Raw genomic sequence first — 27859 nt, forward strand, 5'->3', positions numbered from 1 at the left:
GTTGACATTGTCTATAATGCAGATATAGACAATTTCTAATAAAAAACATGCAAAATGGCAATCTACTTACATATTTATTTCTACCAATACACACATACATATGGTTGCATAATCTTTTCTTATCCAAAATTCAAAAGTAACAAGATTACAATGTTTTGTTCCCTCTATGGTTAATGTTAATGGTGACATTTATAACAACAGGCCCCATAACTTCTTTAGGGTATTTCCTGTCACCACCATACACACCACCAATGTCGAACACTATCACCCCCACATGTAACTCATAACCTGACCAAAGTCTACAAAATCACAACACATTTCAGGATCAAAATTGCAAAAAGAAGCTATATTCATGGAAAAAGAAAGAGAAAACATCGACTTCCATGACACTGCATCAAAAAAGAGAATCATCTTCAACAACAGCCACAAGTCGATTGGGTTAAGCTGATTAGGTTAAGCTATTGTTGAAACAATACAATAACCTAAACCAACATCCATTATACCCCATGTTCCTATGTCTAACCGGGTTCATGGATCCATTTGAACTAAAGCGAATCGACACACATCCATGGTGTTAGCTCATTCTAAAACCAATATAGGAGAGCATTGATTTCATTACCAATTTCAATAAGAAAACATTAATTTGAGCCAGAAATCGCAGAATTTCATCTTATATCAAGAGAGAATAAAGGAAAAATTGAAGAATGGTACATACCTGAAGGAATCTCTGTTGTGCGAGGGTGACGTAGAAGGTGTTGGAGGCTAGCACCAGAGGTATGGGAGGGTGTCGCCAGAGATACGAAGGGCAACAATGGCAACAAATATGGTGGCGCCTAGTGGAGGCAAAATATCTGGAGAAGGATTTCAGGTAGTCGGAGTGTACCGGGAAGGAAAAGGGATCGGATGGGAATCTAAGTTTAGCGAGGGTAGAGACGTCGAAGGAGGGATGAGAAACATCAACTATCAACAACCTCCTATTCCCTAACCCGATGGAGCTATGATTTCTTTTATGTTTTCCCAAAAAAATAAACAAGGTTTTGATAGCAGGAAAAATGGGAAAATGGTTAGCAAGTTAGCATCGCGGCAAATTTGGCGCCCATATTTTCAGTTTATTTTCATATATTTGATTTTTTTTTTCAAAATTGTGGAGTATCTCAAAAAAATAATAGAATTTCATATTCTTTTTTTAATTTAAATTCTTGATATATGATTTTTTTAATAATGTTAGATACATTTTTATGATGTTTTTATAAGATAAGTATTAGTAGCATTATTTTTTAATTAAATTCCCACCTACCCCTACCTTAACCCACCCACCCTCACCCTTACGTTCATAGCCTATCCCTACCCATTATCCCTAATCTTAATCCTAAGGCTTAGGGTTCAAGAATTATGGATCATCGCTTATGCTTATTACTTATATATTATTGCTTATGTCTTATGGATTCTGACTTATTGCTTATAGCTTGTGGATTATAGCATATGGCTTAAGGCTTAAGGGTTATAACTTAAGGGTTATGGTGTATGTCATCCATGGATATTACCATACTACCATATTGACCCATGACCCATATGCCATCCATGGGTGCTACCATGACACTATAACCAACTACCACATGACCCATGACACATATGTCATCTATAGGTCTTACCATGACACTATAAGCAACTACCATATTGAACCATGACCCATATGTGATCCATGGGTATTACCATGACACTATAAGCAACTACCACATTGACCAACGACACATATGTAATCCATGGGTATTACCATGACACTATAACCAACTACCACATTCACCCACAACCCATATATCATCCATGGGTATTACCATATTACCACATTGACCCATGACCCATATGTCATCCATGGGTATTACCATGACATTAAAAGCAACTAGCACATTGACCAATGACACATATGTCATCCATGGGTATTACTATGACATTGTAACCAACTACCACATGACCCATGAATCATATATCATCCATGGGTGTTACCATGACACTATAAGCAACTACCATATTGACCCATGACCCATATGTGATCCATGGGTATTACCATGACAATATAAGCAACTACCACATTGACCAATGACCCATATGTGATCCATGGGTATTATCATGACACAATAACCAACTACCACATTGACCCATGACCCATATGTCATCCATGGGTATTACCATGACACTATAAGCAACTACCAGATTAACCAATGACCCATATGTCATCCATGGGTATTATCATAACCCTATAACCAACTACCACATTGACCCATGACCCATATGTCATCCATGGGTATTACCATGACACTATAATCAACTACCACATTGACACATGACCCATATGTCGTCCATGAGTATTACCATGACATTATAAGAAACTACCACATTGACTAATGACCCATATGTCATCCATAGGTATTACCATGACACTATAACCAACTACCACATGAACCATGACTCACATGTCATCCATGGGTATTACCATGACATTATAAACAACTACCATATTGAAATATGCCCCATATGTGATCCATGGGTATTACCATGACACTATAAGCAAGTACCACATTGACCAATGATCCATATGTCATCCATGGGTATTATCATGACACTATAACCAACTACCACATTGACCCATGACCCATATATCATCCATGGGTATTACCATACTACCACATTGACCCTTGACCCATATGTCATCCATGAGTATTACCATGACACTATAATCAACTACCACATTGACCCATGGTCATATGTCATCCATGGGTATTACCATGACACTATAAGAAACTACCACATTGAATAATGACCCGTATCTCATCCATGGGTATTACCCTGACACTATAACCAACTACCACATGACCCATAACTTATATGTCTATTGGATTAGGTGTCTAAGCCCATAACTATAACTGGTATGTACTTGACCTGATAGTAGCATGTTCCTTTTGGGTTGCCTTCACCAAAGCAATTTGATAGGATGAACTTTTGAGAAAGGTTATTTGTAATTTATTAATATATTTTAAGTATAATACATTAATTGAGAAATCATATTATTTAATTAGTATTGATCAAGAAATAATTTGGAATTAATTTAGTGATCAAAAGAGACTGATTAATTATACGGGGACTGATTAAGTAAATCAATGATTCTTATAGTGTGGGCCAATGATCCATGGTTGATTAGGATAGGCTAAACCAATATGATAGTCCATGGAGGTCTAACCTATGGAGCCTAAGAAATATGAAGGGTCATGGTGTATTAGGGTTTGCATGGATGAAACCCTAGCCTTTGTAACACTATAAAAGCAACCCCATAGCCCTAAAATCGGTTGCCCATTCATTCTAAGAGAGTGATAACTGACTTTGAGCTAACTAGCCTACTCTATCAAGCCTCCTTTTGCATTTGGTGTTTGTGACACATTAGAGGCATCACACTTGAGGTGCTAAAGCTTTTTAAGGCCAAGAACTACAAAGTACATTAAGCGATATTCATCTAACTTGATGTTTATGTTGTATATCCTCTATTATATGCTAGTTAGGATGTATGCTTTGGAAAATTGAAATTGCATGTATAATTAGAGAAAAGATAGATCCAAAGCATATAGGGTTGCATGTGCACCATAGGAGTGTTATAGTGCTTAAAACCCAATAGTGGTATCAGAGCCTAGGATTCTTTTCTATTATATTTGATGCTTGGTTATTTTTCAAAGCTAAAAAAATCAATTTTCTAGCCTCTGACTGATGAACTCGCCGAGTCCAATGTTCTGAATCGACGAGTTCACTCACTAAAAGGGCAACTCGATGAGTCCAATTCATGCACTCGTCGAGTAGAGGCTTCTGTTTGCAGAATTTCAAGTTTTTGGCCAGAATTAGATTGGGATCATTACCACAAACTGTTTTGTATCATAAAAATCGTATTTTCTGATTTGGTAATGATGAACCTCATCCAATTAAAAGATAATTGTCAAAGTTTTAAGATAGTTGTTGGTTATATGATAAACAAAGTTACTTGAAAATTGTTGATTCGATCATGAATTATATGATATTTGTTGGAATTGATCTAAATGTTTTAATGAGTTTCATAACTTGTCGTCAAGTTTTGGAACAAGAAAAGTCTCACCCATTAAAATAACATCAAACTCATAAGTTATGGAAATGAAGAGATTTGAAGAGGTTCAAAACTTGCCCTCAAGTTTTGGAATTTATAGAGTCTCACTAATGAAACATTTAATTCTAAACCCTAGAGTTTTAAAAGTTAAAATTCAACCCTTATACTATTATAATATTAAAAGTTAATGCTTATATATATATATATATATATATATATATATATATATATATATATATATATATATATATATATATATATATATATATATAGAAGACAAGTCAGTCTTATTGTTAGTAGGCCTCATTTTCGAAGCCGATCTATAAGGGGGTATAAGGTTACTGCCTATAAAATGGTGGTTTACTGGGTGTCCACTCTCACCCACCGCTTCCTTGACTGGTGGAGGGTCGTTAGCCGAACGGCTAGGATAGGACAATAATTTTCATTAATAAGTATAATGAAATTATTAAGTAACTAAATATTATTAAATTCCCAATCTTAGTTACTTTAGGAAAAATGTGAAAATGGTGCTATTCCATGGAATTGCACTTTACACCTTGCTAAGTTGTTAGTGGAGCATGTGTGGTTAACCGTTACACTAATTTGGGACTAGAAAGTGTGGAAAAGGGTAGCTTGATGTTAATCGAAGATCAATGGAGCGTGTGTGGTTAACCGGTAGATTGATTAGGTGATTTGTAACATTAAGAGTACCAAGCATATTTGCATGGTTATTCACACCTTGTTTGTGATCCTCAGCATCCTAGTCACAAAATTAAAGGGCACAATCGAGATTTAAACATGTCATTGAAAAGTTCAATGAATCTCAAAAGAATCTAGGAATTTCAATCCAATTTAAAACTTAATAATCAATTTCGTCATTGAAAAGTTCAATAAATCTCAAAAGAATCTAGGAATTTCAATCCAATTTAAAACTTATTAATCAATTTCATTTTTCATGGTGGAAATTGGTAAATCATCATTTACCTACCTTCAAATATTTTGCAATTGGATTACAGCATCCCTCTTCTGAATTGTAGAATATTGTGTTGGGTCCTAGCCTTAATATTTCATTTGGGTGTTATATTAAGGATTCTCATCCAATCTAAACTTTGTTCATTTTATTTTTCCGATGTTTATCCCAAACAATGCTTCAGGCTCCAACCCTTCCAGTTTATTCTCCCTCATGAACTTGGTTGGTAGAACTATCTTCGATGGGTCAAACCTTAACGATTAGATCAGAAACATTTGTATGGCCCTTCGCTACGAGGACAAGGAATATTTCCTTTATAAAGAGCTGAAGAATATTGATGAACAAACTGCTACTCCTGAACAAATCGAGGAATACAGGGTTGAAGAGAGGGACGCGACAAAGGTGTCGTGTATTATGATTGCTACCATGACCGCTGAGCTTCAAAAGTCCTATGAGGACTTTTGGCCCTTCGAAATGCACCAAGATTTGATGGAAAGGTACCATCAAAGTGCTTGGCAGGAGAGGTATAAGATCATTGCCTCCATGATGACAACTAAAATGAAGGATGGAGAGTCCATCACGGCCTACTTGCAAAAGATGCAGAGATATGTGGACCGCTTGCTGAAGTTAAATGTGAACTTCGATGAAGAGTTGGCCATTGACATCATCCTACATTCGTTTCCTTCTTGTTATGATCAGTTTCGTATGAACTTTCATATGAACAAGGAGGAGGTCACTCTTAGCTAGCTTCAAGGCCTTTTAAGAACTGCAGAAAGCAACTTGAAAGGCAAGTCGGTTGTATCTATTCCTACTGCAGCTGCCCCTGTTCTGGAAATTGTACATGGAAAAGGGAGAAAAGGAAGGCTCCTTCTAAGAGCCTCAAGAGATAGTCTCTTAATGGATCCTCTTCCAGTGGGACCAAAGTTGGTTCTGCTAATCCCTCTACCAATCCAAAGGAAGCAGAGTGCTTCCATTGTCATGAAAATGGGCACTGGAAACGAAGTTGCCCCAAATACTTTTAGGACAGTAAGCATGGGAAAATAAAGCCCACCTTCGCAGGTATTTACACTATTCTTTCTAATAACTCATCACATGCTAATTATTGGGTCCTTGATACAGGTTGTGAATTTCAAATTTGTTCTGATTTGTAGGGACTGAAAAGAAGTGGGGATGTGGATCACAAGAAGATAAACTTAATCATGGGAAATAGGAAAATGTCACATGTGACCAAGATTGGAGTTTATTCTTTATTGCTTAGTAGTGGGTTAAATTTAGAATTGAATAATTGTTGTTACTCTTCGGATATGGTGAGAAATATTATTTCCTTTCATAGTTTGTATAAATAAGGTTTTACCTTTTCTTTTAATAATGAAATTGGTAGTATTAATGTGTATTATAATGGTAAATTTTATTTTGAAGCATTACCTTGTAATGGTATGTATGAAACTTTGATGGTTGTAGATAACCTAGGAAATAATGTGTTGAATATTGATTCGTCCAATGTTTTGGACAAGGCATGCTTGTGGCATTGTCGTCTAGGACATGTCAACAAGAAGCACTTAGTCCAAATCCAAAAGGATGGAGTCTTGGAGTCATTCGACTTGAAGTCGGATGACACTTGCGAATCTTGTTTGCTTGGAAAGATGACCAAGTCACCCTTAACTAGTACTTGTGAAAGGGGTGAAGGTTTGTTGGATCTCATACACAATGACGTGTGTGGACCCTTCAGAATCGCCACAAGGGATGTTAACCACTTCTATGTGACTTTTACGAATGATTACAGCAGATATGGCTATATCTACTTAATCAAGCATAAGTCAGAAACCTTTGAATAGTTCAAAGAGTTTAAGTAAGAAGTGGATTATCAATTGGGTAAGACGATAAAGATGCTCCGATCCGATCGAGGTGGTGAGTATCTTAGTATCGAGTTCCTAGACTATCTTAAGGAATATGGAATTGTTTCACAGTTGACGCAACCTAGGACACCACAGCTTAATGGTGTGGCTGAGAGGCACAATCGAACCTTGTTGGACATGGTTCGTTCCATGATGAGTCGACCTTTGTTACTTATCTCATTTTGGGGGTATGCCTTAGAGACTGCCACCCATATCCTTAATCTAGTCCCTATTAAGAAGGTTGCCAAAACACCTCACGAGATATGGACAGGGGAGGTTCCCTCGTTGGATCACATCAAAGTTTGGGGTTGCGAGGCTTTCATAAGATGAGAGACTCACGACAAGCTTGAACCTCGTAGTGAGCGATGTATTTTCATAGGCTACCCAAAGAAATCCTTTGGATATCTCTTTTATAGACAGACTGACAATGTTGTCTTCGTTGCGAGGAGAGTAGTATTTCGCGAGAGAGAAGTCATATGCCAAGAGGACAGTGCGAAGCAAATTAACCTTGAAAGTTAAGTATTGTAAGAACCTCAAACACTGGCGCTCAACCCAAGGAGGAATCTCCTGTTGAACCGATTGACGAATCCATACCTCTAGGACGTTCCAGTAGCATTAGTGTTCCACTGTGTTATATGGTTTTCATATAATAGCTGAAGATGATACATATATTAGTGATAGTACATTGATAAATCTAAATGAACCTAACAACTACAAGGAAGCCATCGCAGACACCGAGTCTGTGAAATGGAAAGAGGCTATGGACAATGAGATTCATTCCATGTATGACAATCAAGTTTGGAACTTGGTTGACAATGTACTAGGTCGCAAGACAATCAGGTGTAAATGGATCTTCAAGAAGAAGACCGACATGGATGGGAAAGTACACACATATAAGGCGCGACTGGTTGCGAAGGGCTTTACTCAAACTCCGGGAGTTGACTATGATGAGAGCTTCTCACTAGTAGCGAAGATTAAATCTATAAGGGTTATGTTAGCCATAGTTGCATTTCATGACTATGAAATATGGCAAATAGATGTCAAAAATGCTTCCCTTAATGGAAAGTTGGTCGAAGATGTTTACATGTGTCAGCCAGAGGGTTTTGTCAATGCAAAGTACCCTAATAGAGTGTGTAAGCTTGAGAAATCCATCGATGGATTGAAACAAGCATCTCATAGATGGAATCTTTGTTTTGATGAGGAAGTCAAAGAGTTTGGATTTTTCGAGAAGCGAGGATGAGTCCTGTGTATATGTCAAAGCTAGTGAGAGTATAGTTATCTTTCTGGTGTTGTATGTGGATGACATACTTCTCATAGGAAACGATATTCCAACCTTGCAGGAAATAAAGTCCTGGCTTGGGAATTGTTTCGCTATGAAGGACCTTGGAGAAGCTGCCTATATTCTAGGGATAAGGATATTGAGAAACAGGAGTAAAAGACTAATAAGACTTAGTAAAAGTGCCTACTTTGACAAGGTGTTGAAGCGTTTCATCATGGAGAACTCCAAGAAAGGTAACTTACCTATCCAAAGCAATACTAAGCTGAGTAAGACTCAGAGTCCGAGTACAGAGGTTGAGATAGCAGAGATGAATCGAATACCATATGCTTCCGCAGTTGGCTCGATCATGTATGTTATGACTTGTACTCGCCCTGATATGGCCTTTGCCTTGAGCATGGTCAGCAGATATCAAGGGAATCCTGGTAAAGCTCATTGGACTGCAGTAAAGAACATTCTTAAGTACATGTTGAGGACTAAGGACTGGATTCTTACCCTCAGTGGGAGTGATGACTTAAGAGGGACAGGGTATTGTAACGCTAGTTTTCAGACCGACAGAGATAATTTGTGCTCTCAGTCGGGCTGGACATTTACCTAAAATGGAGGAGCAGTAACATGGAAGAGTTCTAAGCAGGAGACTGTAGCCGATTCAACATGTGAATCAGAGTACAAAGCAGCGAGCAAAGCATCGAAAGAGGCGATATGGTTGAAAAACTTCATCGGAGACTTTGGAGTTGTACCATCCATAAAGGAGCCTGTGGAGATTTTCTACGATAATTAAAGGGCGATTTCCTTAACCAAGGCACCGAGAGATCATGGTAGATCCAGGCGTATCGAAAGAAAGTACCACTTCATAAGACATCTAGTAGAAGAAGGACACCTCGTTGTGAAGAGAATATCGTCAAAAGACAACCCAGTAGATCCCCTCACGAAGAGGCTGAGTAGGGTTAGGCACTTGCAGCATGCATGTTGAGAATTGTTATCGAGAATTAAGATGCGAAACAATAGATTTGAATGATGAATGATAAAGAACACATGAAGTAAATATTAATCAGATCTCGTTTTATTAAGACTGATTACAGAATAAGCTGAAGAGAGTTTCTGTGTTTCGATATTGTTGTTTCTACTTCAAGCCTAAGTCCCTATTTATAGGGAACTTACAAAAAGTATACTAAGTCTAATACAATGAAACTTCGCATGTTACACTTCGCATTTAAAATTGACTTAGTAAAATACATACAAAATGCGAATCATTACAAGACAAACTATTCGACTTTTACAACTAACATCTACATTCTCCCCCTTTGTAAACAGTCGATACAATTCAACTTAAAAGCTTTTGAATTGCAGAGTGAATCGTTCTTCGCACTTCTCCATACCAGGAGATCACCTTCTTCAAATCCTTCTTGTCACCTTCGTTGTTTTTCTTGCAATTGTTCATACGTACTATGAAGTGCGTATATTGCGAAGAATTGTATCTTTCGATCTCTGAAGCTTTGAACAAGAACTTCTTCGGTTTGCCCTTAGTGCCTCTTCCCGAAAACACCATGCCGAATGGTTTAAGGAAAATCTGACCCACTACATACTTCGACAATGCTGATTGTGTCAAAGTATCTTCCCAAGGAACTTTCACTTCTCTTCCAAGTACATTCGCTAACTCCTCATCAGTCAGTGCAAGACAATCGAAGTAGTTGTCGATATAAGTGTTCAGATGTGCGAACCCGACTTTAAAAACATCAGTCTCTGAGCCTTTGAGTTTGTTCTCTTCCATGTGCTTCAGAATCAGAGCTACTTGAATGAGATCGTTGCAGTTCATCAATGGGAAGTCTGCAACAGTGAAGTCATATTGTTTGTTGTCTACCCTGATGACAAAATATCAAAAGTTCTGAAGCATGTCTTCAAACAGAACATCCTTCTTTATCGTGAGCACCTTCTTGATCTTCATCAGGGACCAGACTTCGTCAGGATTCTTCCCAAGAACAACTTGAAATCTGATTTTCATGTGAGTGTAGTCATTCGGATTATCGAATTTCTCACTGATCTTGTATTGAGATGTGATGAATAGCATTTCATTTATAGGGAAGTCCAGCTGACAGTGATCTGAGTTCGCAATGTCGTAACTTCTTTTGGGCTTCTTCTCAAACTCATACATCTCCCTTCCTACTACTTTAGACTCTATTGTTTCATAAGAGTAAAGCTTCGCAGGATCACCTTTGTTTATCGAGGGAGGATCACTTGCACGTTGTCGCATTATGCTCTGGACTTGTCTCATTCTTTCAAGTTCAGCCTCAGCATCAGCCTTTATCTCTTCTTTCGACTTTTCATACAGGATGCCCTTTCCCTTTCCTGATACATCCTTCTGAGGTTGAGAACTCGAACCTCCTTCGTTTCCTCCAATAACAATTCCCTTAGAAATTGTTTTTGTATTTATTGTTGTTGAAGAAATCGGTTTGGTAGGGATTGGAAGAGTTGCAACCAGTTGAGTCGAGATGACTTTTCCAACTGTTTTGGCATCGGCTTCTTTACTTCGACTCTTCTCTCCCCCTTGCGCCCCTGTGAAAACAGGTGGAGCACCCTTCGGAAGTAAAGAACTGAAGTTTGAAATCGGAGCAAGTGCCTTCTGAATGGCTTGTTCTAAAGTGTTAATCTTTAGAGACAAGAATTCTGGAGTAAGAATTTGCGAAGTGGAAGATTGCGAAACTGCTGATTTGAGCTTCGTGACTAATTTGATCAGGAGATCAAACTTCTCCATTGTAGCAGCTTTTTGATCATCAGCAACAGGAATGTTGTTGAGTTTGTGGAGTTAAGACGAAATTTCCACAACCTGCTTGTGAAGATCTTCCTGTCTTGTATTTACTGCTTGAAGATCCTTCGCAAGGTCAGACTTCAACTCCTGAATTTTGAAGTTGACGTCTTCACGAACTTTCTTTACATCTTGGATAAAGAGAAGATGTCTTTCTTTTGTTGCAGCTTTAAGATCTTTAAGGGTAGTCGTGAAATTATTCCCTTGAGCTTGCACTCGAAATTCGTTATTTTTGTCGGACTGATCAACTTTCTCCATAATGCGTTTCTCAACCCCTTTAATCATTATATCCACCTCCATTGCTGAAATCGAAGACATTCTCCCTGAATCGGCTTGCGATTGAATAATGGCCTTCAATTTTTGATTAAGAATTTTGAACTGTTTTCCTGTCATCAGCATATGATCAGGAATTTCTTCTTCATCAGAATCAAAAGAGATGTCATCGAGAACACCACCAAAAGCTCCTCCTTCGATTTCTAGATCAGAGGTTTGTTGCGAAGGTGTAGGATTTTCAGGTGATTGGGATGGGAAAAGGGTGGTGAATGGGTTCTGAAGGGCATGGTCAAATATGGATGAAGTGGTGGTGATGGGTAGTGTGGATGCAACACTCAGGATAGGTGCCCCCGTATCAGATACGTTGACAACCGTATCCAAAATAGGTACCTCCTTAGTAACTGACTTGGTAAGAACTATTTCGAGTGGTTGGGTTTGAGATATAGTGGTGGAAATATGCGAAGGTTGAGAAATAGGTAGAGAAACGGTTACCATGGTTGTGATAGGTGGAGTTTCAGGGACAACTTCTTCGTCTGATGATTCATTGCGAATCACCATCTTCCTCTTCTTTCCCAGTGTTCGTTGCATATTCTTCGCAACGTCTTCTGCCCTTTGTCTTTTCTTTCCAGGAGAAACTGGTGCAGGAATGCTGCGAATAGTAACTCCCTTACTACTCACCTCTGCCTTGCGAATCTGTTTTAACACTCCAGACTTGGAGGGTAAAACATCTTTCTTTACTTCTTCTTCTTGAACAATTGGTGAAGATGAACCCTTCACAGGTTTCTTGCTCCCCTTCTTCTTCTTCTTCGATGGAGAAGCAACTTCAGGTAAGACACCCGACTGATCAGCTGTGTCAATATTTCGCAAATACCTCACCAACACTTTGTGAGTGGGAGACACTTTGCGAAGCATCGCATCCGGAATGCGAGCTACCCGGGTGAATATAGCTTCATCATCTTCTACGACTTTTGGAAATTGGTAAAGCGAAAACTCAGCCACTTCGACATCTGCTACGATCGGAATTGCTTCTTTCTCGTAGACTTTCTCCAGGATCAGACTCCAGTACCTGGCACAGGATATCCCCTTCTCCGAATTCGTGTTTTCCAGACTTTTTACGAATTCCTTCCACAGCTGAGTCGCGTAGTCGACATTGATGTCATAGTAGATACCCATTACTATGGCATACACTTCGAATCTTCCTCTGTCTAGGCCAAAGGATCCTCCTGTAAGACACCTTAGGAAAATTCCAAATAGAAAGTTCTAAATACAGGGCAATCCCGACTTCCGAAAATCACTGATCTTATCCAACTCCGGTTGATGGCCCATCTCGTTAAACATGTGGATAATCTGGGAGTTTACAGGTTTAACAAATGGTGGGTTGTTGGGAATCTCCAAGAACTCCACGAACAAGTTCTTGGACAGTTTAACCCTCTTGTTGTTGATGAGGTTGAAGGTAATCACATCCGCCGTGTGATTGTAAGAAGCCGTGGATGCAGCCCGTGATAACCAGATCATCGGAACTGGGAAGGATCGGAACATGGCTGTTGACAACGGTGATCGTTTCAAAGCCACAATGAGCATCTTCAATTCTTCTGGGTAAGCGGATACATTGGGATCAACCTGATAGTTTGTGCTTTGAATCTTCATGAGGGATTGAGAAATGACCTCATCAGTGTTTGAGTTTGTGACTGCCATTGTTAGGGTTTGAAAGAAATTGGAAGTGTAGGATCAAGATGAAAGCTTTGAAGGTTTGTGAGAATTCATGCCCCTTTTATAGGTTACTCAAAATTTGATTTGAAATTAAAGCGGGATGCATTTAATGTTATCCGATGTGGCACCTTGAATCTCGGATCATTGCTGTTAAAGATCAGTATGCAGTAAAAAGTAACTGTCACATCTCCTCAAAAACCGGATAGAATACCAACCATTTTTATTAGACAGCCTGTCAAGTAACCGTTATAGAATGCGAACCGATAAAACCCTTCGCATGGAAGCTAGGCTCTTTCACTTTTGGGATTTAAAGCGAAGTCATATGCCAGACTTGCGAAATCATCAGTCTGAGTTGGTTTTACTCAGAACCTCAAGAATTTCGTGTGTGCATTGTGCCAATGAAGTAAGAAAAGAATCAAGAAATTTTTTTTAATGTGGTGATGTCAAAAAGTTAATTTGACGTGAAGGCAGTAAAACCCCAGGCAAAGGTTGCTTCGTTGATTATCAAGAGAGATAATCAACAGCTTGTGTAGTTTCCCGTGAATTACAATCGAATACTTGTAAAGAAGTTTCGAAGGGCTTCTTTTAAAAGTCATTTTGGGTTGGTTTGAAATTTCATTACATATCAACCTTAACATAAGGTGAGAAATTGTAAATGAAATTACTTGTTTGACCAGTGTAGTCAGTGACAAGTTGGCTTGTGAAATTATTTATCATGACAAGAATTTGCGAATGAAACTTACACTGAAATCATATTCAAGAAAAAATTTGTTTTGGATCTTGTTAGGTAACAAATATTCTTGGTTGTAAATATTTGATCAAGACCACACATGCAAATTGAATATGATTTGAAGTTTCGAAATTTTTGATACTGAAACAAAGGTTTCGTAAAAATCTGGAACAAAGTTCCCCGTCAATTCCTTAAAGGTGTATGATTTTTGGGTTTCACTTCCATCACGGACTCATGATGTTAGATCTTAAACACAGAGGTGTGATTTATCTAGGTTTTGATTGGTTTTACCAAAGACCTCAAGGACAAATCTTTTCAAAAAAAAAATTTAGATTTGAAGAACATTTTGGTTTAAAAAGATTGTTTAAGAATCGAATTGTACCTCTGTTATGATGTGGACAAAACAGAAAACTCTTAACTCATATGAGAAGAGTAAGGTAGATCTTGTTGATTTATGCGAATACAAGCCTTGTTGGGTAGAAATGTTCATGAGATAATTTCATCAAGGCTTTCATTTTTCACACATAGAATCATTCGAGGCTTGAGGTCTACATACAGCAGCATGCTTCTAGGGACATCCTAACTGGTTTGTAGAAGAAATTTAATACCTTCCCATAGAAACATAAATGTATGATTCGCATTGTAGCCCTGTATTAAATTCTCAACACACAGTTTAAAGAACAAAAAAATATTTTTGTGATTTTGAAATTTTTCAAAAACGAAAGAACAAAACAAATAAACTCTTTTTGTATTTTTGATTTTTCAAATTTAAAGAACAAAAAAATAAAATCTTTTTGGGTTTTTAAATTTTCAAAAAAAATAAAATCTTTTTGGATTTTCGATTTTTCATAACTAAAACAGTAAGCGTAAACCTTACCATAGTATTTTGGAACCAGATGCGAAAAACTGTGGTTGCGAAGCCATGCGAAGCGTTCTGAATGAACAGTAACCTCTGAATGATTTCGACTCTTAGCTGCTGAACAAAGCTTTTACTCTTGTGTTGACAAAATTGAATTCGCATTAATCATCCCCAAACCTGCTAAAATTCGAACAAATGATTTTTCATCAAGAGGTTTTGTAAAAATATCAGCAAGTTGTTCAGTTGTTTTGACAAAATGAATTTCAATATTCCCATCTTCCACATGATCTTTAATAAAATGATATTGAAGAGCAATGTGTTTTGTCTTTGAATGTTGTACTGGATTGTGACAAATGTGAATTGCACTTTGCGAATCACAGTACAAGGGAATCCTTTTCATGTTTATTGCATAATCACGAAGTTGACTCTGAATCCAGATAATTTGCGAAGTACAAGCAGCTGCAGATATGTATTCTGCCTCAGCGGTTGATATTGCCACACAAGTCTGTTTCTTTGATTGCCAACTCACTAACTTTCCATCCAAAAGTTGACATCCACCAGTCGTACTTTTTCTGTCCAAAGTACATCCTCCTAGATCTGAGTCTGAAAAAGCTTGAATGAAGAATCCTGTTTTCGCAGGATACCATAGTCCTAAAGAAACAGTTCCCTTGAGATATCGAAAAATATTTTTCACTGCAGTCAAATGAGGCTCTCTTGGATTAGCTTGAAATCTAGCACAACAACAAACCGAAAACATAATATCAGGTCTACTTGCAGTTAAGCACAATAAAGACCCTATCATGCTACGATACAGTGTTAGATCAACAGCAGGAGCATCTAACGAATGAGTTAGTCTTGTTCCTACTGCCATAGGTACTCTGAGCTTTGTGCTATTTAGCATTCCAAACTTTTCAAGCAAGTTCTTCGTATATTTTTCTTGATTGATTAAGATTCCTTCTCTGTTCTGCCTTATATTTAAACCAAGAAAATTATTAATTTTTCCCATCATGCTCATTTCAAACTGACTTTTAATTAAATTTTCAAATTCAATTGACAATGCTAGATCAGTTGAACCAAAGATAACATCATCAACATAAATTTGAACAAGCATTAGATGACACCCAACTTTCTTGCGAAATAATGTGGGGTCAACTGATCCTTGTTTAAATTTAGATTGTTTCAAGAAATTTGTAAGTGTTGCGTACCAGGCCCTTGGTGCTTGTTTTAACCCATATACAGCTTTGTCAAGGACATACACATGATCAGGAAACTCACTGTTTACAAACCCTGGTGGTTGTTCAACATACACTGTTTCTTCGAGTTTTCCATTTAAGAATGCACATTTAACATCCATTTGATAAACATCAAAGTCTTTGTGAGCTGCATATGCTAAAAATATGCGAACTGCTTCAAGTCTTGCAACAGGTGCAAATGTTTCTTCATAGTCAATGCCTTCTTGTTGTGAATAACCTTTTACTACTAGTCTTGCTTTATTTCGAATAATATTGCCATCTTTGTCGGTTTTGTTTTTAAAAATCCATTTTAATCCAACAATTGAAACATCAGAAGGTTTAGAAACTAATCTCTAAACCATGTTTCGTTCAAATTCTGCCAATTCAGATTGCATAGCAACAACCCAATCTGAGTGTTCCATAGCATTCTTAATAGTTTTTGGCTCAATTTTCGAAATAAAAACATTAAACATGCAAAGTTCTTGGTTTTCATTCAGTACCTCATTTTTCGCACGAATTTGAGCTCTAGTCAACACACCTTCTTGTAGATTTCCAATTACCTGTTCTTTTGGATGATTTCGTGTCCATTTCTCGAGTGGTGGAAAATTTGGATCAAATTCTAATGGTGCATCTTTAAACATATCTTCATTTTCAGATCTTGCAACAGAAAAATTATCATTAACTTCATGAAATTCTTCATTATTTTCAAGATTAATTGTCTCTGTTTCATCATGCTCCCCCTCAACATGATCTGTATCTTGATATTCTTGACGATTTTGCGAATGCTCCCCCTCAACATGATGTTCTTGTTGAGTTTGCAAAGGCTCCCCCTCAACTTGATGTTCTTGTTCCTTGTAAATATCTAATGTGCTTTCACAAGTTATCGTGGATTCATCAGTATGTTTTGAAGATTCTGATGTTTGATTATCAGGAGCATTACTTTCTGCATCAATGGCCCTGTCAGGAATTCCAAAAATCATGTCATAATCAAAATCATTGATTTCAGAATTATCAATTGGATTATGTGAATCTACAAGTATTGGTTTATTATCAAATTTACTATCAATCTGTTTAAGATAGTAATCATCAAATGTTAAATTGAACGTTTCTTCAATTTTTCTTGTTCGTTTGTTTAGCACTCTGTATGCAACAGAATTCTGTGAATATCCTAAAAAGATGTCTTCATCAGCTTTAGCTTGAAACTTGGACAAATTATCTTTTAGATTCATGATAAAGCACCTGCAACCAAAAACATGAAAGAATTTTACATTAGGTTTCCGATTATTGATTATTTCATATGGAGTAACATTAAATCTTCGATGAATGAATGATCGATTTTGAGTAAAACATGCTGTAGACACAGCTTCTGCCCAAAGATATTGAGGTAGATTCGCATATGTCAACATTGTTCTGGAAGCTTCGCGTAGAGATCGATTTCTTCGTTCAACTACACCATTTTGTTGTGGTGTATATGGTGATGAGAAATTATGCGAAATGCCTTTGCTTATGAGAAAACTGTCAAGAGTTTGATTTTTAAACTCAGAACCATTATCACTTTTAATTTTTCGCACATTCTTCTTCAGACTAACTTCAATCTTTTTGATAAAATCAATCATCGTCTGAGCAACTTCAGATTTCAACCTGAGAAAAAACACCCACGTGAATCTAGAGAAATCATCTACAACAACTAAAATATACCGCTTTTTGTTTATTGTTGCAACAGTTGATGGTCCACATAGATCAATGTGAAGTAGTTCCAATGGCTCTACTATTTTTGAATCTATCACAATCGGATGACCCTTTCGATGTTGTTTTCCTTGTTCGCAAGCTGCACACAAAGAATCATTGTCAAATTTCAGTACTGGTAATCCTCGAACTAAATCTTCAGTTACTAGTTTATTTATATTTCGAAAGTTCAAGTGTGACAATCTTCTATGCCAAAGCCAACTAAGATCATTTGATGCTTTTGATAGTAAACACACAGCTGGTTTTCCCACAATCGGTTTGATGTCCAGTGTAAACATGTCACCATATCTTTTGGATTTGAGGAGTATTTCATTCGTCTTGACATTTGAAATGATACTACCTTCTTCATTGAATATAACTTGATTTCCAGTACCCACAACAAGTTGTGATACACTTATCAAATTATGTTGAAGTCCTTCAACATATGCCACTCTGTTAACTGTGAAGTTTCCATTTGTGACTTTCCCATATCCTTTCACTTGACACTTGTGATTATTTCCAAATTTGACAACTCCAGCATTTTCTAAGCTTCTGTAATCTCGCAAATTTTCTTTCCTTCGAGTCATGTGACGAGAGCAACCACTATCAATGTACCATTTCATGTCATATTGCTCGTCACATATCACCTGCATTTATTGAAAAAATTTAGGAACCCAAGACTTTTTGGGTCCATCATTAGTAGAATGAAACAAATTTTTGGAATTTAAGAACCATGTTTTCACTTTGTTTGTAACTGAATCAATGATATCAACATCATCAGTTCTAGATTTTGAAATATAATCATTCAATAATTTTGGATTTCCATTAATTGTAATCTTATCCTTCACAACATTCGCATTTTTGATAATTGGTTTCCATTTTTGAACTGGAACTTGCGAATTATTAGATGATGTACTCTCAGTTGAAGAATTATTTGTATACTTATCAAATGCACTTTTGATTTGTTCTTTTGAAAATTTTCCATTTTGATATTTCTGTCATTTTCCTTCAAACCAATGATTGAACGTTCTTACATCAGATTTTCCTTTTGTATATGAAACTTTGTTTGGTTTTGATATTGAAGGATTTGGAAAATTTGGTTGTTTTGGTGAAAATTTCTTTTTGACTTGAGTTGATTTCTTCAAACTTGAGGAAGTATTCGTGAATTTGCCAACATTTTGAAACTTTTGATTATTTGCAAATTTTTGCGAATTCTCAAATTTTCAATTGTTGTTATATTTGCGAACATATGGAACTTTGTCAACAGAGTTGATTTGTTTATGAAAACTTGATGATGTTTTTGAAATTTGCTCTTTTTCATCTTTTGATTTTTCATTAGACACAACTTGCCAGAATATTGCTTTTCTTGCTTTTCTTTTTAAAACATTATTTTTTGTTGAAAAATTTTCAACCATCAATTTGAATTCATGAGAATTTAGTTTCACTTCAACCTTTGATTTTTCATCTTTTTCAAAAACTTTGTTTGATTTTTCACCTTTAACCACCCATTTTTGTGTTGATTTTTGTTTCTGAAACACATAAGGATTTTTGGTTAAATTGTTTTCTTCTGTGCTTTGATTTGCGAAAAAACCTTCAGTTGTGGACTTTTGATTATCTTTTTCAATCATTTTATTAAAATCAGGATGAACTTTCTCAGCATTTCCAGTAGTGACAAAAATTTGATTTGGGAAAATTTTGTTATCAGTACATACAAAATTTGGATATACCACAGTGTTGGTTTCCAAATAATGTGCTCCTTTATCATTTAAAATTTTATCAAATTCTTTTGTATCTTCAAACACTTGATCAACTACAATCCTTTGAGGTGTTTCAGTTGAAACTTTCTTTTCTTCTTTATTTACATCTGTGTCATCAGATTTCCAGCTTTCAACTTCCACATTATCAAACATACAATGTTGCGAAGTTGAAGGTTTATCAATTTCATCCTCTTCTATTGAATCAATTATTATTTCTTTACCTTTGATCTTAGATGTGATATTAATGATTGACAATTGAGAACAATCAACCTCTTCTTCCTCTTCTATCTCACTGATTTCACTCACATTATCAGAATTTTCATCAATATCAGCATAATTCAATTGTGAAGTAAGAGTTGAATTTTCAGACTTCTTTATGATTTTCACTTGTTCACTCTTTGTTAAACTTTCATTGACAATGTTAACCAATTCATCAGCATTCAGAAATTCATCAATTTTGACAATACCATAAGCATATCTATCATCAGGTATTTTGTCAAATTGAGCAATTGTGCTTTCGCAATCATAAGAAACAACATCAACTTTTTCACATTCATACTCAAGAAAAGGTAAAAGTTTTCTATGTTGTTCTTTGCTAATATCAGAAGAGTGATGTAAAGCTGTTAATTTTGCATACAAACGTTTAGCAGAATTATAGTATATGTTTCTCTGTGCTAGTAATAACCTAACATCGTTAGTAAGATTATTCCTATCACAGTCTATATTTTTGACTTGTAATTCCAATTTTTCAACTCTGCTCTTCTTTATTTCTAACTCTCTTCATGTCTCACTAAGTTGCACATTTAATTTCTTAGCTTCATTACTAGCAGACACAATAACAGAATCAAAATAAGCCACAGTATCATCAAATGAAACAATTTCAGCATCATAAGCAGATAAAGGAATATTAAAAGATTCAAGAATTGTACGTACCTTGGTTGTCATGGATGATTTGTCAGTGGATTTTGACACAAAGCATTTCCCTAAAATGTTCCCTTCGCATTCCTCAAAGCTTGCGAACATTGCTCCATGTGTGGGATGCCTCATTTCTTCATCATCAGATCCTGAAGACCAGATCTGATAAGTTCCACTCTCTTCTTCAGTAGTTTCTCCCTTCGCAACCAATGACACTCCTTTGGTCTTTGCACGTAACTCTTCAATCTTCTCAGAATAGTATGCCTCATCTTTGACTTTTTCTTTCTTCTATTCTCTCTTTCGCAACATGCAGTCAGCTGCAAAGTGGTTCGCACCATTGCAATAATGACAATAGATTCCTGAATCACCTTTCAACTTTTTCTCTTCATTCGCATTTTTCGGTTTTTCCTCAATTTTCTCCAACTTCTTCTTCTCATCCCCTCCAGTCCTTGTGATAACATTCTTCGCATCATTCATCTTTCCTTTTGGATTAAAAGGCTTTTTGAAAAACTTTTTAATTCTGTTGTTGGAATAGAATGCTACAGCTTCATCATCGGAATTCATCAAAAATCCTTCATCATCTGATCCATCTTTTTCATCATTTTCAGATACCTTTGAAACTAGAGCCAAAGGACCACCAATAACGAGTTTTGATTCTTCATACATTTCTGAGACCTCAGATTCATGAGTGTTCAGTTGATTGTAGAGATCATTCAATTTGGTTGAATCAAAACTTTGTTGATTCTTAATCATCATGCTCACACTTCGCCACTCCTTGCGAAGTCCCATAATGAAAGTTAAATTGAATTCCATGATAGATCTAGTGATACCATACCTATTGCAGCGAAACATTAGCTCATTCAGACGATCATAGTAACTTTCGAGAGTTTCTGCATCCTTTTGTCTGAATTCCTTCAGTTCAATCAGACATTGCTTCACAGAATTGATCTTCGTCTTTTCGCTACCTTGATACTTCTCTTTTAGAGTATTCCAGATGTCTTTTGCTGTTTTACAACTATGAATGTAATTGTAAACCACAGGAGGAAGAGCACCTCTTAGTTCCCTCATGCACCTCTTTTCATTATCCTTCAGTCGTTTTCGTTGATCTTCAACATCAAGAGATCCAGTGGATGGACCAATTTGTTGAACATTTGCAGGAGCTTGAACTGTTCCATCGATACAATTCCAAAGCTCTTCATCAATTCCATTTAAGTAATCTTCCATTCTATCAGCCCATTGATCATAGTATTCTGGAATCAACATCGGAATTTTGGTTGAAGAACCAAGAAAATGAGAGAAAGAAGTCATTGTGTTCATGTTGAAGTTCGCCATTGATGAACAAGGAAAATTTCAGAAAACTTGAGAACTTGATGAATTTCAGAAATCGATCAAACGAATTGATCAAAAATCGCTAATCGAATACTCGACTTAACAATTCAAATGCAGAATCAATTCAAATCTGAAGATCAAAAGTGATTTTCAAAACCAAAATTGCGCGGAAAATTTTGAGTAAATTTTGTAACTCAAAAAGCAAATGATTCTTATATGAAAATCAGATCTAAGCAGTTTGAATCCTGCTCTGATACCAATTGTTGAGAATTGTTATCGAGAATTAAGATGCGAAACAATAGATTTGAATGATGAATGATAAAGAACACACGAAGTAAATATTAATCCGATCTCGTTTTATTAAGACTGATTACAGAATAAGCTGAAGAGAGTTTCTGTGTTTCGATATTGTTGTTTCTACTTCAAGCCTAAGTCCCTATTTATAGGGAACTTACAAAAAGTATACTAAGTCTAATACAATGAAACTTCGCATGCTACACTTCGCATTTAAAATTGACTTAGTAAAATACATACAAAATGCGAATCATTACAAGACAAACTATTCGACTTTTACAACTAACATCTACAATGCAAGGGGCATTGGGTTAATGGACGATATTAGTTTTAGTGATTAGATAAATATTTAGAAACTTGTAATAGCTAAACTGTAATTGACATTTGAAGATTGAATAAAAGGAGTTTTATTTATAAGTAAAGTTACTATCTTGTGTCAATTATTTACTATTGTTTCACTTTTGCATGTTTTGACTTCCAGAATAATAAGATTTTTCAAACTATCCACAGTCGATCATACTTTGAAAGTAGGTTATGAGGTTAGACTGTCATGAATTGGCTTGTAGATTGTCTAAGGTGTTAGACATAGCAAAAGTATGCTACAACGTTCATGAGTGCTCTTGAAATAAGATTTGAGTATTGGATTAAACCCACGCTCATATGAATCACTTCATGGAATTTATCACGAGTGATTATGAGACGATAATATCATATAATCTTCAGACCAAGATATATGAGTTGTTGACTACGAGTTGGTTGTGCATTGATGATATGAAAACCCATCAGTAACTTGATGTTATAAAACGTATCGTTGTGCATGACATAACGAGTAGTTATTACAAAAATATAATGTCGAAGTTTATATGTTTCTTTTATCCTAAGAGGATTAAAAGCGATATCTTGGGCCCCTCTATGATTTTGTTTTGACTAATGTGTCAGGCCCGGTCAGGACTAAATTGATTTGTTCAATTATGTTTTATGTCAGACAAATCGGAAATCGGGAAACAAACTGTAGGACAATAAGTATAACTATGTTCCATGTATTTGTCCACACAATATCTTGTAAAACAGAGGATTATACGATCCCTTATCTAAAGGACGTGTTACTGACTAGGTCAGAGTTCGATAACGACTTTTGAAAGCTACGATTTCTAATCGCATTTGAAGTTACATTGGTAGTTATAGTTATTACTTATCCAAGTGAGAGACTGTTGGATTAGGTGTCTAAGCCCATAACTATAACTGGTATGTACATGACCCGATAGTAGCATGGTCCTTTTGGGTTTCCTTCACCAGAGCAATTTGATAGGATGGACTTTTAAGAGAAAGGTTATTTGTGATTTATTAATATATTATAAGTATAATATATTTATTGAGAAATCATATTATTTAACTAGTATTGATCAAGAATTAATTTAGAATTAATTTAGTGATCAAAAGAGACTGATTAAATATACGGGGACTCATTAAGTAAATCAATGATTCTTATAGTGTGGGCCAATGATCCATGGTTGATTAGGATGGGCTAAACCAATATGATAGTCCATGGAGGTTTAACCCATGGAGCCTAAGAAATATGAAGGGTCATGGTGCATTAGGGTTTGCATGGATGAAACCCTAACCTTTGTAACACTATAAAAGCAAGCCCATAGCCCTAAAATCGGTTGCCCATTCATTCTAAGAGAGTGATAACCGACTTTGAGCTAACTAGCCTACTCTATCAAGCCTCCTTTTGCATTTGGTGTTTGTGACACATTAGAGGCATCACACTTGAGGTGCTAAAGCTTTTTAAGGCCAAGAACTACAAAGTACATCAAGAGGTATTCATGTAACTTCGTTTTTATGTTGTATATCCTCTATTGTATGCTAGTTAGGATGTATGCTTTAGAAAATAGAAATTGCATTTATAATTAGAGAAAACATAAATCCAAAGCATCTAGGGTTTCATGTGCACCATAGGAGTGTTATAGTGCTTAAACCCAACAATGTCATCCATGGGTATTACCATGACACTATAAGCAACTACCATATGACCCATGACCCATATGTCATCCATGGGTGTTACCATGACACAGTAAGCAACTACCACATTGACCAATGACCCATATGTCATCCATAGGTATTACCATGACACTATAACCAACTACCATATTGAGCCATCACCTATATGTCATCCATGGATATTACCATGATACCACATTGACCCATGACCCATATAACATAGAAATTGCAAGATGAGCCAACTATATTCAATTTGGTATTTTACAAAAATACCCTAACTTACAAACCGATCCAACTCAACGCGAACGACGCGGGTAATTCCTACTAGTTTATATTAAATCTATATCAAAGTTTGTATTAAAGTTTTATAATTTAATTTAATTTTTAATAAAATGAAGAAAAAGGAGATTGTATAAATCCCAAATTGTACACATAGAAACCAAACCTTATTCCACCTCCTTTTTCGTAGAACGGGAAAAAGAAATTCATCTGCCTCTCAATTTTATTTTTTAATCTATTTTTTAGGGTTTGCTTGTGCAGATTAGAAGTAAGAACCATGTATTCGATCCACCACTTATTGCTTCAACTTCAGTTCAATCTTCAACGCCGCCCTTAAATCTAAATCCTTCAATCTCATACCCGATGTTCGTCTTGGTTTGACCTCTATCCACCGATCGCCTCCCATCGCAGCTCCACCTCCGGTAATCGTCATAGGCCAACAGCCTGCCGCCTGCCGCCTGACGACTGCCTTCTATCTCAGCCTCCGCCTACCGCTGCTTACCTCCTTATTAGACTCCTAAAGGACATCGTTCACCGCCAAACCCGCCGCAACAACAGACCTCGAATCCTCTGTCGCCGACTGCTTCATTGTCTATGCTACCGAAGCTGACTAGGTCAGCTTACCGTTCTATATGTTGTTTTCTCATGGCTCAATTGTTAGGCCTCATGTGTCGGTTAGGGTTCATTTTATTGCTAAATTGAACCCTTCTCCTTATTACTTTGGGTTGGATAGAGCTTCTGAAGATCCTTACGACAGAGTGAATAATCCCAACGGTGTTGTTTAGCTTGGATTGGCAGAAAATCGGGTATAATTTATGCATCTACCGTTCTTTCGTTTTTCTTAAAAACGATGATTAATCATCTGAAATAAATAGATGATGATTATGTGTAATGGTTAAACCTAATTTTAATCTTTGTTGATTTTGTTGAGTTATATTTGCTTGCTATTGACTAGGTATGAGAAGGGAGCTGACATTTCAGGAGAGTAGATCTTTATGATTATATTCTTGAGAATCCAACCATATATCGATTTCATGTTGGTAACCATTACCTTTTATCTTCCCTGATACAAGAGATTTATTCACCTTGCAACCTGTTTCTCTTATTTTTTTGTGCTTTTCAATCCTCGATTAAGAAATCATTACGATCTTGATAATGTCTTTAACATTAGGATTTCAACTTAATCACATACTTTCTTCTCTACTAGCTCTCCACTTCAACAAATTTGGTGGTGCTTTCATTTATGATCTTAGTAGTACACATGGAACATTTATAAACAAGAACCAGGTACTTAAACTTTCATTTCAACTTCATACATCAATACAACTAATTATTGTATGATGGCTATTCTAATCTTTATATTTGATCCCTTTTCAGTAATTAGGTGAAGAAAAAGGTGTATATGGAGCTCCATGTTGGTGATTTTCGTCGATTTGGCCAGTAAGTTCTTGCATTTTTATGTTATTCTTTTATCATTTTGCGTCATTCATTTGAATTTAACAGGTATTCTTGCTTTTGTTTTCTTTACTTACAGTTCAACTAGGTTTTACATATTTCAAGGACCAACTGACTAAATGCCTTCGGTAAGGCCCTTCAACTATCTCATTAACTTGAAGCCTATTTTAATTTCATATGATGCCATGGAAGTTCATTAACTATTTCTTGTTTGTTGTAAAAGGAAAAAGACTTACAAAGTGTTAAAGATCTTAAAATTTGACAAAAGAAGCATAACATGGAAGCTTCACTTCTATAAGCAAAAAGAGAAGCACCACTTATTTGATTTTTTGATATTTTTCTTTTTATATATTTTTACAAAATAATTAGTAATTAATTTATAAATTAATTATCCATCTGTAACTATCTAGCTTTTAGTAACATGGTTAAAGAAAATGAGGTTTTTAGGTTTTTAGGTTTTTTTTTTTTTTGAATAAAAAGCAGATGTATAGATTCTTTTATGTCTAGTTTAGTTACATTATATCTGGGAAAGTAATAGATCATAGAGTATTGATATTTACATGTAATAAATATTTTTGTTTTGTTTTATGAGATAAATCTTATTTGATTTTTTGATATTTTTCTTTTTATATATTTTTACAAAATAATTGGGAATTAATTTATAAATTAATTATCCATCTGTAACTATCTAGCTTTGCAACAAAAATATTCCTACAAAATTGTGTATGGATTGCGCTATGGAAACGTGGCAACAGAATTTGTTACGGAAGCATGTCTACGTAAATTGCTATGTAATCTTTGATATGAAATCTACTATACATTATAGACCATGGATTTTGCTATGGAGCCAAAACCACAGATTTAGCTAGGGAGTGATCACAATGGATTTAGCTAGGGAATCATCACCACAGATGTAGCTAGGGAGTCATCACCACAAATTCTGCTAGGGATTCATCACCACGGATTTTGCTAGAGATTCATTACCACAAATTTTGCTATGGATCGACTACAACGAAATTTTTGATGAAATTCTCAACGGAATCTTACTACGGAATACCATCTACAACGGATTTCATTTCGTTGTCACATTTGTGACAGAATTATTGTTTCCGTTGCAACACCTTCGCTACGGGATTTTTTTGGACGAAATTGTTCCGTTGCAAATTCCATAGCTATTCGTCATTTGCAACGGAATTTCATCTTTTTGCAACGGATTCCTTCCCTAACAAAATCGTGTTTTTCTTGTAGTGAAATATAAATTTGTATTATATTGAACTATATTATAAAACTATAAACATAACAATAGAGAAGTATTGGTCTTCACGTTGAGAAGATCGGTCTACCCCGGTGTCTAGTGTGTGTCGACATTCAAATTGTGTATACTATGGATAATCAGATCGATTGAGCTGTTCAGTTCACTTTTGGAAATTGATTGTTTTTAACATGCTAAATGAAATCAAAGTATCTATGTCCAATAAAATAAACCGGTTCAAACAATTTTTTTTTCCGGTTCTATCATACTAGGGTCTGGTTTGATCCATTTAGAAATGAGGATAAAACCGATCGTTATTAAACCGCTCTATCTTCAGTTCTTAATTTGAACCGATTTTTAAAACATGTTTGGCGGTCGTCAAGTATGTGATATAAAAAGATCAGAGTATGTAGCAAGGAAAAAACGACTTATTTTCAATTTTCCAATCATCTTACAACAAGCATCATACATAATAAAATCTTGGAATACAAAGATTTAAACAAGGCACCAAACGAGATCACTACCACGCTAGGTTTAGTCGACCCTTATTACAAACGGAAACCTACAACGCCCTTCACTTACTACTCGGACCAGGACTGATTCCTCCATTATTTCCTGGATTCGGGACCTCGACTCCAGGGTTCGGAACAAACGTGTCATCACCACCAGGCACATAGTTTCCACCACCAACGCTAGGAACCGTAGGCACGTCACCTAAGAATCCGTCATTACCACCTGTAACAGGATTGTAGGTGAATGGATTAAAACCATCCTTGCACTTTGGTTTAATTCCTCGTCCAATACCTGGGATTAGGTATCCACGATCATTGTCGAAGAAACTCTCAGGATTCTTGAGGTTCTTGTCCAGGATGACAGGTCGCGCCACTGTCATGGTGATCAGGATGTGGAAGAGTAGTAGGAGAGCAAGAAGTTGCGGAGAAGTTTTAGCCATTTCTTGTGATGGAGAGTACTGAGAAGACATCA

The 27859-nt window shown here is 36.1% G+C and overlaps 1 long non-coding RNA gene across 5 annotated transcripts; it reads left to right on the plus strand.

Moving 5' to 3' along the window:
* The first annotated feature begins 24358 nt into the window (after positions 1 to 24358).
* LOC145094443 (uncharacterized) lies at positions 24359 to 26087 on the plus strand. Of its 5 annotated transcripts, none has more exons than XR_013703350.1 (5): positions 24359 to 24974; positions 25124 to 25455; positions 25546 to 25608; positions 25703 to 25751; positions 25847 to 26087. It is a non-coding gene; the product is annotated as an uncharacterized LOC145094443 (long non-coding RNA). The 5 variants fall into 5 exon arrangements; XR_013703349.1 differs by having other exon boundaries at positions 25124 to 25208; positions 25376 to 25455; positions 25703 to 26087; XR_013703348.1 differs by having other exon boundaries at positions 25124 to 25204; positions 25376 to 25455; positions 25703 to 26087.
* Positions 26088 to 27859: the final 1772 nt, after the last annotated feature.

Source organism: Lactuca serriola, chromosome 3, assembly GCF_051521515.1.
Source record: "Lactuca serriola cultivar US96UC23 chromosome 3, Lser_US96UC23_V15, whole genome shotgun sequence".
NCBI classification, from domain to species: Eukaryota; Viridiplantae; Streptophyta; class Magnoliopsida; order Asterales; family Asteraceae; genus Lactuca; species Lactuca serriola.